Raw genomic sequence first — 18,960 nt, 5'->3', positions numbered from 1 at the left:
ACGTGAGGAGACTCTCTCTGTGATGTGAGGTGACTCTCTGTGACGTGAGGTGATGTGAGGAGACTCTCTGTGACGTGAGGAGACTCTGTGACGTGAAGAGGCTCTCTGACGTGAGGAGACTCTCTGTGACGTGAGGAGACTCTCTGTGACGTGAGGAGACACTTTGTGACGTGAGGAGACTCTCTTTGTGACGTGAGGAGACTCTCTGTGACATGAGGAGACTCTCTCTGTGACGTGAGGAGACTCTCTCTGTGACATAAGGAGACTCTCTCTGTGACGTGAGGACACTCTCTCTGTGACGTGAGGAGACTCTGTGACGTGAGGAGACTCTCTGTGACGTGAGGTGACTTTCTGTGACGTGAGGAGAGTCTCTGACGTGAGGAGACTCTCTGATGTGAGGAGACTCTCTGTGACGTGAGGAGACTCTCTGTGATGTGAGGAGACTCTCTGTGACGTGAGGAGACTCTCTGTGATGTGAGGAGACTCTCTGTGACGTGAGGAGACTCTCTGACGTGAGGAGACTCTCTGCTGTGAGGAGACTCTGACGTGAGGAGTCTCTCTCTGTGACGTGAGGACATTCTCTCTGTGATGTGAGGAGACTCTGTGACGTGAGGAGACTCTCTGTGACGTGAGGAGACTCTCTGTGACATGAGGAGACTCTCTGTGACGTGAGGAGACTCTCTCTGGGACGTGAGGAGACTCTCTGTGACGTGAGGAGTCTCTCTCTGTGATCTGAGGAGACTCTCCGATGTGAGGAGATTCTCTCTGTGACGTGAGGAGACTCTCTCTGTGACGTGAGGAGACTCTCTCTGTGATGTGAGGAGACTCTCTCTGTGACGTGAGGAGACTCTCTCTGTGACATGAGGAGACTCTCTCTGTGACGTGAGAAAACTCTGTTCTGAGGAGACTCTGTGACTTGAGGAGACTCTCTCTTTGACGTGAGGAGACTCTCTCTGACGTGAGGAGACTCTCGGTGATGTGAGGAGACTCTCTCTCTGACGTGAGGAGACTCTCTCGGTGACGTGAGGAGTCTCTCTCTGTGACGTGAGGACATTCTCTCTGTGATGTGAGGAGACTCTGTGACGTGAGGAGACTCTCTGTGACGTGAGGAGACTCTCTGTGACATGAGGAGACTCTCTGTGACGTGAGGAGACTCTCTCTGGGACGTGAGGAGACTCTCTCTGACGTGAGGAGACTCTCTGTGACGTGAGGAGACTCTCTGTGACATGAGGAGACTCTCTGTGACGTGAGGAGACTCTCTCTGTGACGTGAGGAGACTCTCTCTGACGTGAGGAGACTCTCTGTGACGTGAGGAGACTCTCTGTGACATGAGGAGACTCTCTGTGACGTGAGGAGACTCTCTCTGGGACGTGAGGAGACTCTCTGTGACGTGAGGAGTCTCTCTCTGTGATCTGAGGAGACTCTCCGATGTGAGGAGATTCTCTCTGTGACGTGAGGAGACTCTCTCTGTGACGTGAGGAGACTCTCTCTGTGATGTGAGGAGACTCTCTCTGTGACGTGAGGAGACTCTCTCTGTGACATGAGGAGACTCTCTCTGTGACGTGAGAAAACTCTGTTCTGAGGAGACTCTGTGACGAGGAGACTCTCTCTTTGACGTGAGGAGACTCTCTCTGACGTGAGGAGACTCTCGGTGATGTGAGGAGACTCTCTCTCTGACGTGAGGAGACTCTCTCTGTGATGTGAGGTGACTCTCTGTGACGTGAGGTGATGTGAGGAGACTCTCTGTGACGTGAGGAGACTCTGTGACGTGAAGAGACTCTGTGACGTGAGGAGACTCTCTGTGACGTGAGGAGACTCTCTGTGATGTGAGGAGACTCTTTGTGACGTGAGGAGACTCTCTTTGTGACGTGAGGAGACTCTCTCTGTGACGTGAGGAGACTCTGTGATGTGAGGAGACTCTTTGTGACGTGAGGAGACTCTCTTTGTGACGTGAGGAGACTCTCTCTGACGTGAGGAGACTCTCTTTGTGACGTGAGGAGACTCTCTCTGTGACGTGAGGAGACTCTCTCTGTGACATAAGGAGACTCTCTCTGTGACGTGAGGACACTCTCTCTGTGACGTGAGGAGACTCTCTGTGACGTGAGGAGACTCTCTGTGACATGAGGAGACTCTCTGTGACGTGAGGAGACTCTCTCTGTGACGTGAGGAGACTCTCTCTGACGTGAGGAGACTCTCTGTGACGTGAGGAGACTCTCTGTGACATGAGGAGACTCTCTGTGACGTGAGGAGACTCTCTCTGGGACGTGAGGAGACTCTCTGTGACGTGAGGAGTCTCTCTCTGTGATCTGAGGAGACTCTCCGATGTGAGGAGATTCTCTCTGTGACGTGAGGAGACTCTCTCTGTGACGTGAGGAGACTCTCTCTGTGATGTGAGGAGACTCTCTCTGTGACGTGAGGAGACTCTCTCTGTGACATGAGGAGACTCTCTCTGTGACGTGAGAAAACTCTGTTCTGAGGAGACTCTGTGACGAGGAGACTCTCTCTTTGACGTGAGGAGACTCTCTCTGACGTGAGGAGACTCTCGGTGATGTGAGGAGACTCTCTCTCTGACGTGAGGAGACTCTCTCTGTGATGTGAGGTGACTCTCTGTGACGTGAGGTGATGTGAGGAGACTCTCTGTGACGTGAGGAGACTCTGTGACGTGAAGAGACTCTGTGACGTGAGGAGACTCTCTGTGACGTGAGGAGACTCTCTGTGATGTGAGGAGACTCTTTGTGACGTGAGGAGACTCTCTTTGTGACGTGAGGAGACTCTCTCTGTGACGTGAGGAGACTCTGTGATGTGAGGAGACTCTTTGTGACGTGAGGAGACTCTCTTTGTGACGTGAGGAGACTCTCTCTGACGTGAGGAGACTCTCTTTGTGACGTGAGGAGACTCTCTCTGTGACGTGAGGAGACTCTCTCTGTGACATAAGGAGACTCTCTCTGTGACGTGAGGACACTCTCTCTGTGACGTGAGGAGACTCTGTGACGTGAGGAGACTCTCTGTGACGTGAGGAGACTCTCTGTGACGTGAGGAGACTCTCTGTGACATGAGGAGACTCTCTGTGACGTGAGGAGACTCTCTCTGGGACGTGAGGAGACTCTCTCTGACGTGAGGAGACTCTGTGACGTGAGGAGACTCTCTGTGACATGAGGAGACTCTCTGTGACGTGAGGAGACTCTCTCTGTGACGTGAGGAGACTCTCTCTGACGTGAGGAGACTCTCTGTGACGTGAGGAGACTCTCTGTGACATGAGGAGACTCTCTGTGACGTGAGGAGACTCTCTCTGGGACGTGAGGAGACTCTCTGTGACGTGAGGAGTCTCTCTCTGTGATCTGAGGAGACTCTCCGATGTGAGGAGATTCTCTCTGTGACGTGAGGAGACTCTCTCTGTGACGTGAGGAGACTCTCTCTGTGATGTGAGGAGACTCTCTCTGTGACGTGAGGAGACTCTCTCTGTGACATGAGGAGACTCTCTCTGTGACGTGAGAAAACTCTGTTCTGAGGAGACTCTGTGACGAGGAGACTCTCTCTTTGACGTGAGGAGACTCTCTCTGACGTGAGGAGACTCTCGGTGATGTGAGGAGACTCTCTCTCTGACGTGAGGAGACTCTCTCTGTGATGTGAGGTGACTCTCTGTGACGTGAGGTGATGTGAGGAGACTCTCTGTGACGTGAGGAGACTCTGTGACGTGAAGAGACTCTGTGACGTGAGGAGACTCTCTGTGACGTGAGGAGACTCTCTGTGATGTGAGGAGACTCTTTGTGACGTGAGGAGACTCTCTTTGTGACGTGAGGAGACTCTCTCTGTGACGTGAGGAGACTCTGTGATGTGAGGAGACTCTTTGTGACGTGAGGAGACTCTCTTTGTGACGTGAGGAGACTCTCTCTGACGTGAGGAGACTCTCTTTGTGACGTGAGGAGACTCTCTCTGTGACGTGAGGAGACTCTCTCTGTGACATAAGGAGACTCTCTCTGTGACGTGAGGACACTCTCTCTGTGACGTGAGGAGACTCTGTGACGTGAGGAGACTCTCTGTGACGTGAGGAGACTCTCTGTGACGTGAGGTGACTTTCTGTGACGTGAGGAGAGTCTCTGACGTGAGGAGACTCTCTGTGACGTGAGGAGTCTCTCTCTGTGATCTGAGGAGACTCTCCGATGTGAGGAGACTCATTGTGACGTGAGGAGACTCTCTGTGACGTGAGGAGACTCTCTTTGTGTCATGAGGAGACTCTCTCTGACGTGAGGAGACTCTCTGTGACGTGAAGAGACTCTCTGACATGAGGAGACTCTCTCTGACGTGAGGAGATTCTCTGTGACGTGCGGGGACTCAGTGACGTGAGGAAACTCTCTAATCTGAGGAGACTGTGACGTGAGGAGACTCTGACGTGAGGAGACTCTCTGTGACGTGCGGAGACTCATTGTGATGTGAGGAGACTCTCTGTGATGTGAGGTGACTCTCTGTGATGTTAGGAGACTCTGTGACGTGAGGAGACTCTCTCTGTGACGTGAGGAGACTCTCTGTGACATGAGGAGACTCTCTGACATGAGGAGATTCTCTCTGACGTGAGGAGACTCTCTCTGACGTGAGGAGACTCTCTCTGTGACGTGAGGAGACTCTCTCTGTGACGTGAGGAGACTCTCTTTGTGATGTGAGGAGACTCTCTGACGTGAGGAGACTCTCTGATGTGCGGAGACTCTCTCTGTGACGTGAGGAGACTCTCTCTGTGACGTGAGGAGACTCTCTCTGTAACATGAGGAGACTCGCTGACGTGAAGAGACTCTCTCTCTGACATGAGGAGACTCTCTGTGACGTGAGGAGACTCTGTGACTTGAGGAGACTCTCGGTGACGTGAGGAGACTCTCTCTGTGATGTGAGGAGACTCTCTGTGACGTGAGGTGATGTGAGGAGACTCTCTGTGACGTGAGGAGACTCTTTGTGACGTGAAGAGACTCTCTGACGTGAGGAGACTCTCTGTGATGTGAGGAGACTCTCTGTGATGTGAGGAGACTCTCTGTGATGTGAGGAGACTCTTTGTGACGTGAGGAGACTCTCTTTGTGACGCGAGGAGACTCTCTGTGACATGAGGAGACTCTCTGACGTGAAGAGACTCTCCCTGTGACGTGAGGAGACTCTCTCTGTGACATGAGACTCTCTCTGTGACGTGAGGACACTCTCTCTGTGACGTGAGGAGACTCTGTGACGTGAGGAGACTCTCTGTGACGTGAGGTGACTTTCTGTGACGTGAGGAGAGTCTCTGACGTGAGGAGACTCTCTGATGTGAGGAGACTCTCTCTGTGACGTGAGGAGACTCTCTGTGATGTGAGGAGACTCTCTGACGTGAGGAGACTCTCTCTGTGACGTGAGGAGACTCTCTGTGATGTGAGGAGACTCTCTGACGTGAGGAGACTCTCTGTGACGTGAGGAGACTCTCTGACGTGAGGAGACTCTCTCTGTGACGTGAGGACATTCTCTCTGTGATGTGAGGAGACTCTCTGATGTGAGGAGACTCTGTGACGTGAGGAGACTCTCTGTGACGTGAGCTGACTCGCTGATGTGAGGAGACTCTCTGTGACGTGAGGAGAGTCTCTGACGTGAGGAGACTCTCTGATGTGAGGAGACTCTCTCTGGGACGTGAGGAGACTCTCTGTGACGTGAGGAGACTCTATCTGTGACGTGAGGAGACTCTCTTTGTGTCATGAGGAGACTCTCTGTGACGTGAGGAGACTCTCTGACATGAGGAGACTCTCTCTGACGTGAGGAGATTCTCTGTGACGTGAGGGGACTCAGTGACGTGAGGAAACTCTCTGTGACGTGAGGAGACTCTCTCTGTGATTTGAGGAGACTCTCTGATGTGAGGGGACTCTCTCTGACGTGAGGAGACTCTCTGTGACGTGAGGAGACTCTATCTGTGACGTGAGGAGACTCTCTCTGTGACGTGAGGAGACTCTCTTTGTGTCATGAGGAGACTCTCTGTGACGTGAGGAGACTCTCTGACATGAGGAGACTCTCTCTGACGTGAGGAGACTCTCTCTGACGTGAGGAGATTCTCTGTGACGTGAGGGGACTCAGTGACGTGAGGAAACTCTCTGTGACGTGAGGAGACTCTCTGTGATGTGAGGAGACTCTGTGACGTGAGGAGACTCTCTCTGTGACGTGAGGAGACTCTCTGTGACGAGAGGGGACTCAGTGACGTGAGGAAACTCTCTAATCTGAGGAGACTGTGACGTGAGGAGACTCTGACGTGAGGAGACTCTCTGACGTGAGGGGACTCAGTGACGTGAAGAAACTCTCTAATCTGAGGAGATTGTGACGTGAGGAGACTCTCTGTGACGTGCGGAGACTCATTGTGATGTGAGGAGACTCTCTGTGACGTGAGGAGACTCTCTGTGATGTGAGGAGACTCTGTGACATGAGGAGACTCTCGCTGACGTGAGGAGACTCTCTGTGACGTGAGAAGACTCTCTGACGTGAGGAGACTCTGTGACGTGATGAGACTCTCTCTCTCTGACGTAGGAGACTCTGTGACGTGAGGAGACTCTCGCTGACGTGAGGAGACTCTCTGTGACGTGAGGAGACTCTCTGTGACATGAGGAGACTCTCTGTGACGTGAGGAGACTCTCTCTGGGACGTGAGGAGACTCTCTGTGACGTGAGGAGTCTCTCTCTGTGATCTGAGGAGACTCTCCGATGTGAGGAGATTCTCTCTGTGACGTGAGGAGACTCTCTCTGTGACGTGAGGAGACTCTCTCTCTCTGACGTAGGAGACTCTGTGACGTGAGGAGACTCTCTGTGACGTGAGGAGACTCTCTGTGATGTGAGGAGACTCTTTGTGACGTGAGGAGACTCTCTTTGTGACGTGAGGAGACTCTCTCTGTGACGTGAGGAGACTCTGTGATGTGAGGAGACTCTTTGTGACGTGAGGAGACTCTCTTTGTGACGTGAGGAGACTCTCTCTGACGTGAGGAGACTCTCTGTGACGTGAGGAGACTCTCTGTGACATGAGGAGACTCTCTGTGACGTGAGGAGACTCTCTCTGGGACGTGAGGAGACTCTCTGTGACGTGAGGAGTCTCTCTCTGTGATCTGAGGAGACTCTCCGATGTGAGGAGATTCTCTCTGTGACGTGAGGAGACTCTCTCTGTGACGTGAGGAGACTCTCTCTGTGATGTGAGGAGACTCTCTCTGTGACGTGAGGAGACTCTCTCTGTGACATGAGGAGACTCTCTCTGTGACGTGAGAAAACTCTGTTCTGAGGAGACTCTGTGACGAGGAGACTCTCTCTTTGACGTGAGGAGACTCTCTCTGACGTGAGGAGACTCTCGGTGATGTGAGGAGACTCTCTCTCTGACGTGAGGAGACTCTCTCTGTGATGTGAGGTGACTCTCTGTGACGTGAGGTGATGTGAGGAGACTCTCTGTGACGTGAGGAGACTCTGTGACGTGAAGAGACTCTGTGACGTGAGGAGACTCTCTGTGACGTGAGGAGACTCTCTGTGATGTGAGGAGACTCTTTGTGACGTGAGGAGACTCTCTTTGTGACGTGAGGAGACTCTCTCTGTGACGTGAGGAGACTCTGTGATGTGAGGAGACTCTTTGTGACGTGAGGAGACTCTCTTTGTGACGTGAGGAGACTCTCTCTGACGTGAGGAGACTCTCTTTGTGACGTGAGGAGACTCTCTCTGTGACGTGAGGAGACTCTCTCTGTGACATAAGGAGACTCTCTCTGTGACGTGAGGACACTCTCTCTGTGACGTGAGGAGACTCTGTGACGTGAGGAGACTCTCTGTGACGTGAGGAGACTCTCTGTGACGTGAGGTGACTTTCTGTGACGTGAGGAGAGTCTCTGACGTGAGGAGACTCTCTGTGACGTGAGGAGTCTCTCTCTGTGATCTGAGGAGACTCTCCGATGTGAGGAGACTCATTGTGACGTGAGGAGACTCTCTGTGACGTGAGGAGACTCTCTTTGTGTCATGAGGAGACTCTCTCTGACGTGAGGAGACTCTCTGTGACGTGAAGAGACTCTCTGACATGAGGAGACTCTCTCTGACGTGAGGAGATTCTCTGTGACGTGCGGGGACTCAGTGACGTGAGGAAACTCTCTAATCTGAGGAGACTGTGACGTGAGGAGACTCTGACGTGAGGAGACTCTCTGTGACGTGCGGAGACTCATTGTGATGTGAGGAGACTCTCTGTGATGTGAGGTGACTCTCTGTGATGTTAGGAGACTCTGTGACGTGAGGAGACTCTCTCTGTGACGTGAGGAGACTCTTTGTGACATGAGGAGACTCTCTGACATGAGGAGATTCTCTCTGACGTGAGGAGACTCTCTCTGACGTGAGGAGACTCTCTCTGTGACGTGAGGAGACTCTCTCTGTGACGTGAGGAGACTCTCTTTGTGATGTGAGGAGACTCTCTGACGTGAGGAGACTCTCTGATGTGCGGAGACTCTCTCTGTGACGTGAGGAGACTCTCTCTGTGACGTGAGGAGACTCTCTCTGTAACATGAGGAGACTCGCTGACGTGAAGAGACTCTCTCTCTGACATGAGGAGACTCTGTGACGTGAGGAGACTCTGTGACTTGAGGAGACTCTCGGTGACGTGAGGAGACTCTCTCTGTGATGTGAGGAGACTCTCTGTGACGTGAGGTGATGTGAGGAGACTCTCTGTGACGTGAGGAGACTCTTTGTGACGTGAAGAGACTCTCTGACGTGAGGAGACTCTCTGTGATGTGAGGAGACTCTCTGTGATGTGAGGAGACTCTCTGTGATGTGAGGAGACTCTTTGTGACGTGAGGAGACTCTCTTTGTGACGCGAGGAGACTCTCTGTGACATGAGGAGACTCTCTGACGTGAAGAGACTCTCCCTGTGACGTGAGGAGACTCTCTCTGTGACATGAGACTCTCTCTGTGACGTGAGGACACTCTCTCTGTGACGTGAGGAGACTCTGTGACGTGAGGAGACTCTCTGTGACGTGAGGTGACTTTCTGTGACGTGAGGAGAGTCTCTGACGTGAGGAGACTCTCTGATGTGAGGAGACTCTCTCTGTGACGTGAGGAGACTCTCTGTGATGTGAGGAGACTCTCTGACGTGAGGAGACTCTCTCTGTGACGTGAGGAGACTCTCTGTGATGTGAGGAGACTCTCTGACGTGAGGAGACTCTCTGTGACGTGAGGAGACTCTCTCTGTGACGTGAGGACATTCTCTCTGTGATGTGAGGAGACTCTCTGATGTGAGGAGACTCTGTGACGTGAGGAGACTCTCTGTGACGTGAGCTGACTCGCTGATGTGAGGAGACTCTCTGTGACGTGAGGAGAGTCTCTGACGTGAGGAGACTCTCTGATGTGAGGAGACTCTCTCTGGGACGTGAGGAGACTCTCTGTGACGTGAGGAGACTCTATCTGTGACGTGAGGAGACTCTCTTTGTGTCATGAGGAGACTCTCTGTGACGTGAGGAGACTCTCTGACATGAGGAGACTCTCTCTGACGTGAGGAGATTCTCTGTGACGTGAGGGGACTCAGTGACGTGAGGAAACTCTCTGTGACGTGAGGAGACTCTCTCTGTGATTTGAGGAGACTCTCTGATGTGAGGGGACTCTCTCTGACGTGAGGAGACTCTCTGTGACGTGAGGAGACTCTATCTGTGACGTGAGGAGACTCTCTCTGTGACGTGAGGAGACTCTCTTTGTGTCATGAGGAGACTCTCTGTGACGTGAGGAGACTCTCTGACATGAGGAGACTCTCTCTGACGTGAGGAGACTCTCTCTGACGTGAGGAGATTCTCTGTGACGTGAGGGGACTCAGTGACGTGAGGAAACTCTCTGTGACGTGAGGAGACTCTCTGTGATGTGAGGAGACTCTGTGACGTGAGGAGACTCTCTCTGTGACGTGAGGAGACTCTCTGTGACGAGAGGGGACTCAGTGACGTGAGGAAACTCTCTAATCTGAGGAGACTGTGACGTGAGGAGACTCTGACGTGAGGAGACTCTCTGACGTGAGGGGACTCAGTGACGTGAAGAAACTCTCTAATCTGAGGAGATTGTGACGTGAGGAGACTCTCTGTGACGTGCGGAGACTCATTGTGATGTGAGGAGACTCTCTGTGACGTGAGGAGACTCTCTGTGATGTGAGGAGACTCTGTGACATGAGGAGACTCTCGCTGACGTGAGGAGACTCTCTGTGACGTGAGAAGACTCTCTGACGTGAGGAGACTCTGTGACGTGATGAGACTCTCTCTCTCTGACGTAGGAGACTCTGTGACGTGAGGAGACTCTCGCTGACGTGAGGAGACTCTCTGTGACGTGAGAAGACTCTCTGACGTGAGGAGACTCTCTGACGTGAGGAGACTCTCTGATCTGGTAATACTCTGTGACGTGAGGAGACTCTCTGACATGAGATTCTCTGTTCTGAGGAGACTCTCTGACGTGAGGAGACTCTGTGACGTGATGAGACTCTCTCTCTCTGACGTGAGGAGACTTTGTGACGTGAGGAGACTCTCTCTGGCGTGAGGAGACTCTCTCTGGCGTGAGGAGACTCTCTGACGTGAGGAGACTCTCTAATGGGAGGAGACTCTCTCTCTGACGTGAGGAGACTCTCTCTGAGGTGAGGAGATTCTCTGACGTGAGGAGACTCTCTCTGACTTGTGGAGACTCTCTGTGACGTGAGGAGACTCTCTGTGATGCAGGAAACTCTCTTTGTCCTGCAGATACTCTGGGACGTGAGGATGTTTTCTATGTTGTAGAATTTCACCAAGATGGTAAAGATGGTGTCATCGTACAACTCTCCCTTGGTCGATATTTTCCAGATAGCAAAGAAACGTATCTTTTTTCACTTCATTGAAATCTGCTTTTGATGCTAAATATGCTTTTGGGTCTGTTAGTGCCAGCGATTTAGTTTGGAGATCAGTAGAGGAATCCTACACTTTGCTGCTTCCGTGAAGATTCTGACAAGTGAGTGCCTCGATGTGAAAGAAATTTTGATGCGGGGCCTCAGCCGATGTTACAGTGCATTTCACTATTTAAAGCATCAAGGAACATTGAGACAGTAAGGCGAATGCAGAAGGCACGCGAGAGTTCAGCACTGATTGCCTGACTTTAGGTTGCTGCCGGGAAGGAGTCTGTGTGCAGCAACTTGCTGTGTGGCTTTATGTGGTAGGCGGATCGGCCTCTCTGCCTCATCTGGAGTCCCTCCGTGCCTCGTGTGTTGTCCCTCTCCGCCTCGTGTGTTGTCCCTCCGTGCCTCGTATGGTGTCCCTCTCCGCCTCGTGTGTTGTCCCTCTCCGCCTCGTGTGTTGTCCCTATCTGCCTCGTGTGTTGTCCCTCCGTGCCTCATGTGTTGTCCCTCTCCGCCTCGTGTGTTGTCCCTATCTGCTTCGTGTGTTGTCCCTATCTGCCTCGTGTGTTGTCCCTCCGTGCCTCATGTGTTGTCCCTGTCCGCCTCGTGTGTTGTCCCTCTCCGCCTCGTGTGTTGTCCCTATCTGCCTCATGTGTTGTCCCTCTCCACCTCATGTGTTGTCCCTATCTGCCTCGTGTGTTGTCCCTCCGTGCCTCGTGTGTTGTCCCTATCTGCCTCGTGTGTTGTCCCTATCTGCCTCGTGTGTTGTCCCTCCGTGCCTCATGTGTTGTCCCTCTCCGCCTCGTGTGTTGTCCCTCTCCGCCTCGTGTGTTGTCCCTATCTGCCTCGTGTGTTGTCCCTCCGTGCCTCATGTGTTGTCCCTCTCCGCCTCATGTGTTGTCCCTCTCCGCCTCGTGTGTTGTCCCTATCCGCCTCATGTGTTGTCCCTCTCCACCTCATGTGTTGTCCCTATCTGCCTCGTGTGTTGTCCCTCCGTGCCTCATGTGTTGTCCCTCTCCGCCTCATGTGTTGTCCCTCTCCGCCTCGTGTGTTGTCCCTATCCGCCTCATGTGTTGTCCCTCTCCACCTCATGTGTTGTCCCTATCTGCCTCGTGTGTTGTCCCTCCGTGCCTCGTGTGTTGTCCCTCTCCGCCTCGTGTGTTGTCCCTCTCCGCCTCGTGTGTTGTCCCTATCCGCCTCATGTGTTGTCCCTCTCCACCTCATGTGTTGTCCCTATCTGCCTCGTGTGTTGTCCCTCCGTGCCTCGTGTGTTGTCCCTATCTGCCTCGTGTGTTGTCCCTCTCTGCCTCGTGTGTTGTCCCTCCGTGCCTCATGTGTTGTCCCTCTCCGCCTCGTGTGTTGTCCCTCCGTGCCTCGTGTGTTGTCCCTCCGTGCCTCGTGTGTTGTCCCTCTCCACCTCGTGTGTTGTCCCTCTCCACCTCGTGTGTTGTCCCTCTCCACCTCATGTGTTGTCCCTCTCCACCTCATGTGTTGTCCCTCCGTGCCTCGTGTGTTGTCCCTCTCCACCTCGTGTGTTGTCCCTCCGTGCCTCATGTGTTGTCCCTCCGTGCCTCGTGTGTTGTCCCTCTCCACCTCATGTGTTGTCCCTCCGTGCCTCATGTGTTGTCCCTCCGTGCCTCATGTGTTGTCCCTCCGTGCCTCATGTGTTGTCCCTCTCCGCCTCGTGTGTTGTCCCTCTCCGCCTCGTGTGGTGTCCCTCTCCACCTCGTGTGTTGTCCCTCCGTGCCTCATGTGTTGTCCCTCCGTGCCTCGTGTGTTGTCCCTCTCCGCCTCGTGTGTTGTCCCTCCGTGCCTCGTATGGTGTCCCTCTCCGCCTCGTGTGTTGTCCCTCTCCGCCTCGTGTGTTGTCCCTCTCCGCCTCGTGTGTTGTCCCTCCGTGCCTCATATGTTGTCCCTCTCTGCCTCGTGTGTTGTCCCTCTCCGCCTCGTGTGTTGTCCCTATCTGCCTCGTGTGTTGTCCCTCCGTGCCTCATGTGTTGTCCCTCTCCGCCTCGTGTGTTGTCCCTCTCCGCCTCGTGTGTTGTCCCTCTCCACCTCGTGTGTTGTCCCTCCGTGCCTCATGTGTTGTCCCTATCTGCCTCGTGTGTTGTCCCTCCGTGCCTCGTGTGTTGTCCCTCCATGCCTCGTGTGTTGTCCCTATCTGCCTCGTGTGTTGTCCCTCTCCGCCTCGTGTGTTGTCCCTCCGTGCCTCATGTGTTGTCCCTCTTCGCCTCGTGTGTTGTCCCTCCGTGCCTCGTGTGTTGTCCCTCTCTGCCTCGTGTGTTGTCCCTCTCCGCCTCGTGTGTTGTCCCTCTCTGCCTCGTGTGTTGTCCCTCTCCACGTCGTATGGTGTCCCTCTCCACCTCATGTGTTGTCCCTCCGTGCCTCATTTGTTGTCCCTCTCCGCCTCGGGTGTTGTCCCTCCGTGCCTCATGTGTTGTCCCTCTCCACCTCGTGTGTTGTCCCTCTCCACCTCGTGTGTTGTCCCTCCGTGCCTCTTATGGTGTCCCTCTCCACCTCGTGTGTTGTCCCTCTCCACCTCGTGTGTTGTCCCTCTCCACCTCATGTGTTGTCCCTCTCCACCTCGTATGGTGTCCCTCTCCACCTCGTGTGTTGTCCCTCTCCACCTCATGTGTTGTCCCTCCGTGCCTCGTGTGTTGTCCCTCTCCACCTCATGTGTTGTCCCTCCGTGCCTCGTGTGTTGTCCCTCTCCACCTCATGTGTTGTCCCTCCGTGCCTCATGTGTTGTCCCTCTCCACCTCGTGTGTTGTCCCTCTCCACCTCGTGTGTTGTCCCTCTCCACCTCATGTGTTGTCCCTCTCCACCTCGTGTGTTGTCCCTCTCCACCTCATGTGTTGTCCCTCTCCACCTCGTGTGTTGTCCCTCTCCACCTCATGTGTTGTCCCTCTCCACCTCGTGTGTTGTCCCTCCGTGCCTCGTGTGTTGTCCCTCTCCACCTCATGTGTTGTCCCTCTCCACCTCGTGTGTTGTCCCTCTCCACCTCATGTGTTGTCCCTCTCCACCTCGTGTGTTGTCCCTCTCCACCTCATGTGTTGTCCCTCCATGCCTCGTGTGTTGTCCCTCCGTGCCTCATGTGTTGTCCCTATCTGCCTCGTGTGTTGTCCCTCCGTGCCTCGTGTGTTGTCCCTCTCCACCTCATGTGTTGTCCCTCTCCACCTCGTGTGTTGTCCCTCTCCACCTCATGTGTTGTCCCTCTCCACCTCGTGTGTTGTCCCTCCGTGCCTCGTGTGTTGTCCCTCTCCACCTCATGTGTTGTCCCTCTCCACCTCGTGTGTTGTCCCTCTCCACCTCATGTGTTGTCCCTCTCCACCTCGTGTGTTGTCCCTCTCCACCTCGTGTGTTGTCCCTCCATGCCTCGTGTGTTGTCCCTCCGTGCCTCATGTGTTGTCCCTATCTGCCTCGTGTGTTGTCCCTCCGTGCCTCGTGTGTTGTCCCTCTCCACCTCATGTGTTGTCCCTCTCCACCTCGTGTGTTGTCCCTCTCCACCTCATGTGTTGTTCCTCCGTGCCTCGTGTGTTGTCCCTCTCCACTTCGTGTGTTGTCCCTCTCCACCTCATGTATTGTCCCTCTCCACCTCGTGTGTTGTCCCTCCGTGCCTCGTGTGTTGTCCCTCTCCACCTCATGTGTTGTCCCTCCATGCCTCGTGTGTTGTCCCTCCGTGCCTCATGTGTTGTCCCTATCTGCCTCGTGTGTTGTCCCTCCGTGCCTCGTGTGTTGTCCCTCTCCACCTCATGTGTTGTCCCTCTCCACCTCGTGTGTTGTCCCTCTCCACCTCATGTGTTGTCCCTCCGTGCCTCGTGTGTTGTCCCTCTCCACCTCATGTGTTGTCCCTCTCCACCTCGTGTGTTGTCCCTCTCCACCTCATGTGTTGTCCCTCCATGCCTCGTGTGTTGTCCCTCCGTGCCTCATGTGTTGTCCCTATCTGCCTCGTGTGTTGTCCCTATCTGCCTCGTGTGTTGTCCCTCCGTGCCTCGTGTGTTGTCCCTCTCCACCTCGTGTGTTGTCCCTCTCCACCTCATGTGTTGTCCCTCTCCACCTCATGTGTTGTCCCTCTCCACCTCGTGTGTTGTCCCTATCTGCCTCGTGTGTTGTCCCTCCGTGCCTCGTGTGTTGTCCCTCTCCACCTCATGTGTTGTCCCTCTCCACCTCGTGTGTTGTCCCTCTCCACCTCATGTGTTGTCCCTCTCCACCTCATGTGTTGTCCCTCCGTGCCTCGTGTGTTGTCCCTCTCCACCTCGTGTGTTGTCCCTCTCCACCTCGTGTGTTGTCCCTCCGTGCCTCGTGTGTTGTCCCTCTCCACCTCGTGTGTTGTCCCTCTCCACCTCATGTGTTGTCCCTCCGTGCCTCGTGTGTTGTCCCTCTCCACCTCGTGTGTTGTCCCTCTCCTCCTCATGTGTTGTCCCTCCGTGCCTCGTGTGTTGTCCCTCTCCACCTCGTGTGTTGTCCCTCTCCACCTCATGTGTTGTCCCTCCGTGCCTCGTGTGTTGTCCCTCTCCACCTCATGTGTTGTCCCTCTCCACCTCGTGTGTTGTCCCTCTCCACCTCATGTGTTGTCCCTCCATGCCTCGTGTGTTGTCCCTCCGTGCCTCATGTGTTGTCCCTATCTGCCTCGTGTGTTGTCCCTCCGTGCCTCTTGTGTTGTCCCTCTCCACCTCATGTGTTGTCCCTCTCCACCTCGTGTGTTGTCCCTCTCCACCTCATGTGTTGTCCCTCCGTGCCTCGTGTGTTGTCCCTCTCCACCTCATGTGTTGTCCCTCTCCACCTCGTGTGTTGTCCCTCTCCACCTCATGTGTTGTCCCTCCATGCCTCGTGTGTTGTCCCTCCGTGCCTCATGTGTTGTCCCTATCTGCCTCGTGTGTTGTCCCTATCTGCCTCGTGTGTTGTCCCTCCGTGCCTCGTGTGTTGTCCCTCTCCACCTCGTGTGTTGTCCCTCCGTGCCTCGTGTGTTGTCCCTCTCCACCTCGTGTGTTGTCCCTCTCCACCTCATGTGTTGTCCCTCCGTGCCTCGTGTGTTGTCCCTCTCCACCTCGTGTGTTGTCCCTCTCCACCTCATGTGTTGTCCCTCTCCACCTCGTGTGTTGTCCCTCTCCACCTCATGTGTTGTCCCTCTCCACCTCATGTGTTGTCCCTCCGTGCCTCGTGTGTTGTCCCTCTCCACCTCGTGTGTTGTCCCTCTCCACCTCGTGTGTTGTCCCTCCGTGCCTCGTGTGTTGTCCCTCTCCACCTCGTGTGTTGTCCCTCTCCACCTCATGTGTTGTCCCTCTCCACCTCATGTGTTGTCCCTCCGTGCCTCGTGTGTTGTCCCTCTCCACCTCATGTGTTGTCCCTCCGTGCCTCATGTGTTGTCCCTCCGTGCCTCATGTGTTGTCCCTATCTGCCTCATGTGTTGTCCCTATCTGCCTCGTGTGTTGTCCCTCTCCACCTCGTGTGTTGTCCCTCTCCACCTCATGTGTTGTCCCTCCGTGCCTCGTGTGTTGTCCCTCTCCACCTCATGTGTTGTCCCTCCGTGCCTCATGTGTTGTCCCTCCGTGCCTCATGTGTTGTCCCTATCTGCCTCGTGTGTTGTCCCTATCTGCCTCGTGTGTTGTCCCTCTCCACCTCGTGTGTTGTCCCTCTCCACCTCATGTGTTGTCCCTCTCCACCTCATGTGTTGTCCCTCCGTGCCTCGTGTGTTGTCCCTCTCCACCTCATGTGTTGTCCCTCCGTGCCTCATGTGGTGTCCCTCTCCGCCGTGTGCTGTCCCTCTCCACCTCATGTGTTGTCCCTCCGTGCCTCGTGTGTTGTCCCTCTCCACCTCATGTGTTGTCCCTCCGTGCCTCATGTGGTGTCCCTCTCCGCCTCGTGTGTTGTCCCTATCTGCCTCATGTGTTGTCCCTCTCCGCCTCGTGTGTTGTCCCTCTCCGCCGTGTGCTGTCCCTCTCCACCTCATGTGTTGTCCCTCTCCGCCTCGTGTGTTGTCCCTATCTGCCCCGTGTGCTGTCCCTCTCCACCTCATGTGGTGTCCCTCTCCGCCTCGTGTGTTGTCCCTCTCCGCCGTGTGCTGTCCCTATCTGCCTCGTGTGTTATCCCTCCGTGCCTCATGTCGGGTCCCTCTCCGCCTCGTGTGTTGTCCCTCTGTGCCTCATGTCGGGTCCCTCTCCGCCGTGTGCTGTCCCTATCTGCCTCATGTGTTTCCCTCTCCGCCGTGTACTGTCCCTATCCGCCTCGTGTGTTGTCCCTCCGTGCCTCATGTGTTGTCCCTCTCCACCTCGTGTGATGTCCCTCTGTGTCTCATGTCGGGTCCCTCTCCGCTTCGTGTGTTGTCCCTCCGTTCCTCGTGTCGGGTCCCTCTCCGCCGTGTGCTGTCCCTCTCTGCCTCATATGTTGTCCCTCTCCGCTTCGTGTGTTGTCCCTCCGTGCCTCGTGTGATGACCCTCTCCACCTCATGTGTTGTTGTAGCCCGGGGAAAAGTACACACTCAGGACAACAAACACTTTTTCGGGTTTTAATTCCTTCATCTGTTTTAGATGTTTAAGTGCCGGAAGAGGGTCTTAAAACAAAACCAATGACTTTACAATCGGGTCCTGCCGTTACAATCTCCATTTAACCTTCGATCCACACACTTGTGTCTCGACCAATTGTGTATGCAGTATAAAATACAAAGAAATTCGCACAAATCTGATCCAGTACTAATACGATAGTGGCAATTCTGAAGGAGCCTAATACAAACAACATTAGATGAATACATCTCACCTAAGAAGTTTACTGTTTTCGTACACACATGCTGAACCCCCGAACGGAGACTAAACATTCAGGGTACACTGTTAAATGCACAATCAGTCATGATACAATAAAGTTAGACAAAAGGTACACTTTGGCACAACTTTTACACAATATTGCCTGGTAGTTAAATTACAGGTGTTACAAACCCCATAACTGGGTCACTTACCAGCAAAGATAGAGAGGTCCGTTGAAGTCTGATGGTACTATTTTTAACAGTATTTATTAGTAAAAATACACAAAAATAATATCAATGCAAACATACAGATAATATACGTCGTCAATACTAAATCTAAAAGTGCGGGTATAATAATAATCGATAAGAAATACGCTCTATCGTTGTCTAGGGGATAATGTATTGTCCGATGGAAATTTAAAAGTCACTCAGTTCATGCAGGCTGCAGCTTTTTGGGGACCACTGTGTTTTCAATGGTTGGAGAGAGAGAGAGATTTTTGGGAGAAAAACTTGCTGGCTTTTCCTTTTATGATTTCAATCCTTCGGGAGTCCCGTTGGTGTGGCCGTTCACTTGTGGCCTCTCCGTTAGCTAAAGCCGTTCTTCCGTGGTGAGGCTGCCAATCCCAGGCAAGGGAAGGACGCACATGAGCCCCCCACCGGCTGTCGCTATTAAACACTGTCACGGGATCTCTAACGTTTCTCCTGGTGCGTCTAAAGGGGTTGTTCCCCAGACCCTCTTTTATCCTTACTCACGGGGTCTCAGATGTCAATCAGGTTGAGATGATGCAATCCCTCAACCAGCCCACTCTGATCGTCCCCTGAGGGGCTTCAATGAATAGTACAGTACTCAATACACAATTCCGTCTCCAAGAGACAATGGCCGTTATCAGTGGCTTTGTTTCACTGAGGCCAGGACACATTCCAAACCTTGTGGATTCTCTCTCATTTCCTGGGTCCCAGACCTGAATTAATAACGATCTTGCGATTCTCGAAAAGGAGACTTTGTACCCTTCGGCCCCTCAGAGTTGTGGCACATTCGTAACACAGGAAGACTGACCTACTTGGCCGGTGAGGAACTTTGGAAGCCACGCTATCCAGCGTTTAGTTCCTTACCCGTGAAAAACATGTCAAATTATCGATATTCTCGAATCACCAAAAGCATAAACAAATTCACATGGATATTGTAAATTAATGCTCACCTTTCCTCACCATGCCTAGCACCTCTGGGGGAGCTTGATTCCAACGCCCAACAGCTTCGGCAGCAGAAAACAAAATGGTCTCCCCACTGTCCTGCGCGTGCATAATGACATCACCATCTCCACTTAAAGGCACAGACAACTATTCTAGCATTACCCGGATGAATGCCTAAGTGCACTTTTAATGATACTGAA

At 53.6% G+C, this 18,960-nt stretch overlaps 1 protein-coding gene across 1 annotated transcript in view; it reads left to right on the top strand.

Annotated features, from left to right (window-relative positions):
- Positions 1-18,960, top strand: part of LOC132381205 (voltage-dependent L-type calcium channel subunit alpha-1S-like) — a 381,429-nt gene that overhangs the window by 307,833 nt on the left and 54,636 nt on the right. The gene's annotated exons all lie outside the window — the stretch shown is intronic.

Source organism: Hypanus sabinus, chromosome 25 (assembly GCF_030144855.1).
Source record: "Hypanus sabinus isolate sHypSab1 chromosome 25, sHypSab1.hap1, whole genome shotgun sequence".
Lineage (NCBI taxonomy): Eukaryota > Metazoa > Chordata > Chondrichthyes > Myliobatiformes > Dasyatidae > Hypanus > Hypanus sabinus.
This window is presented reverse-complemented; position numbering and strand designations above follow the sequence as displayed.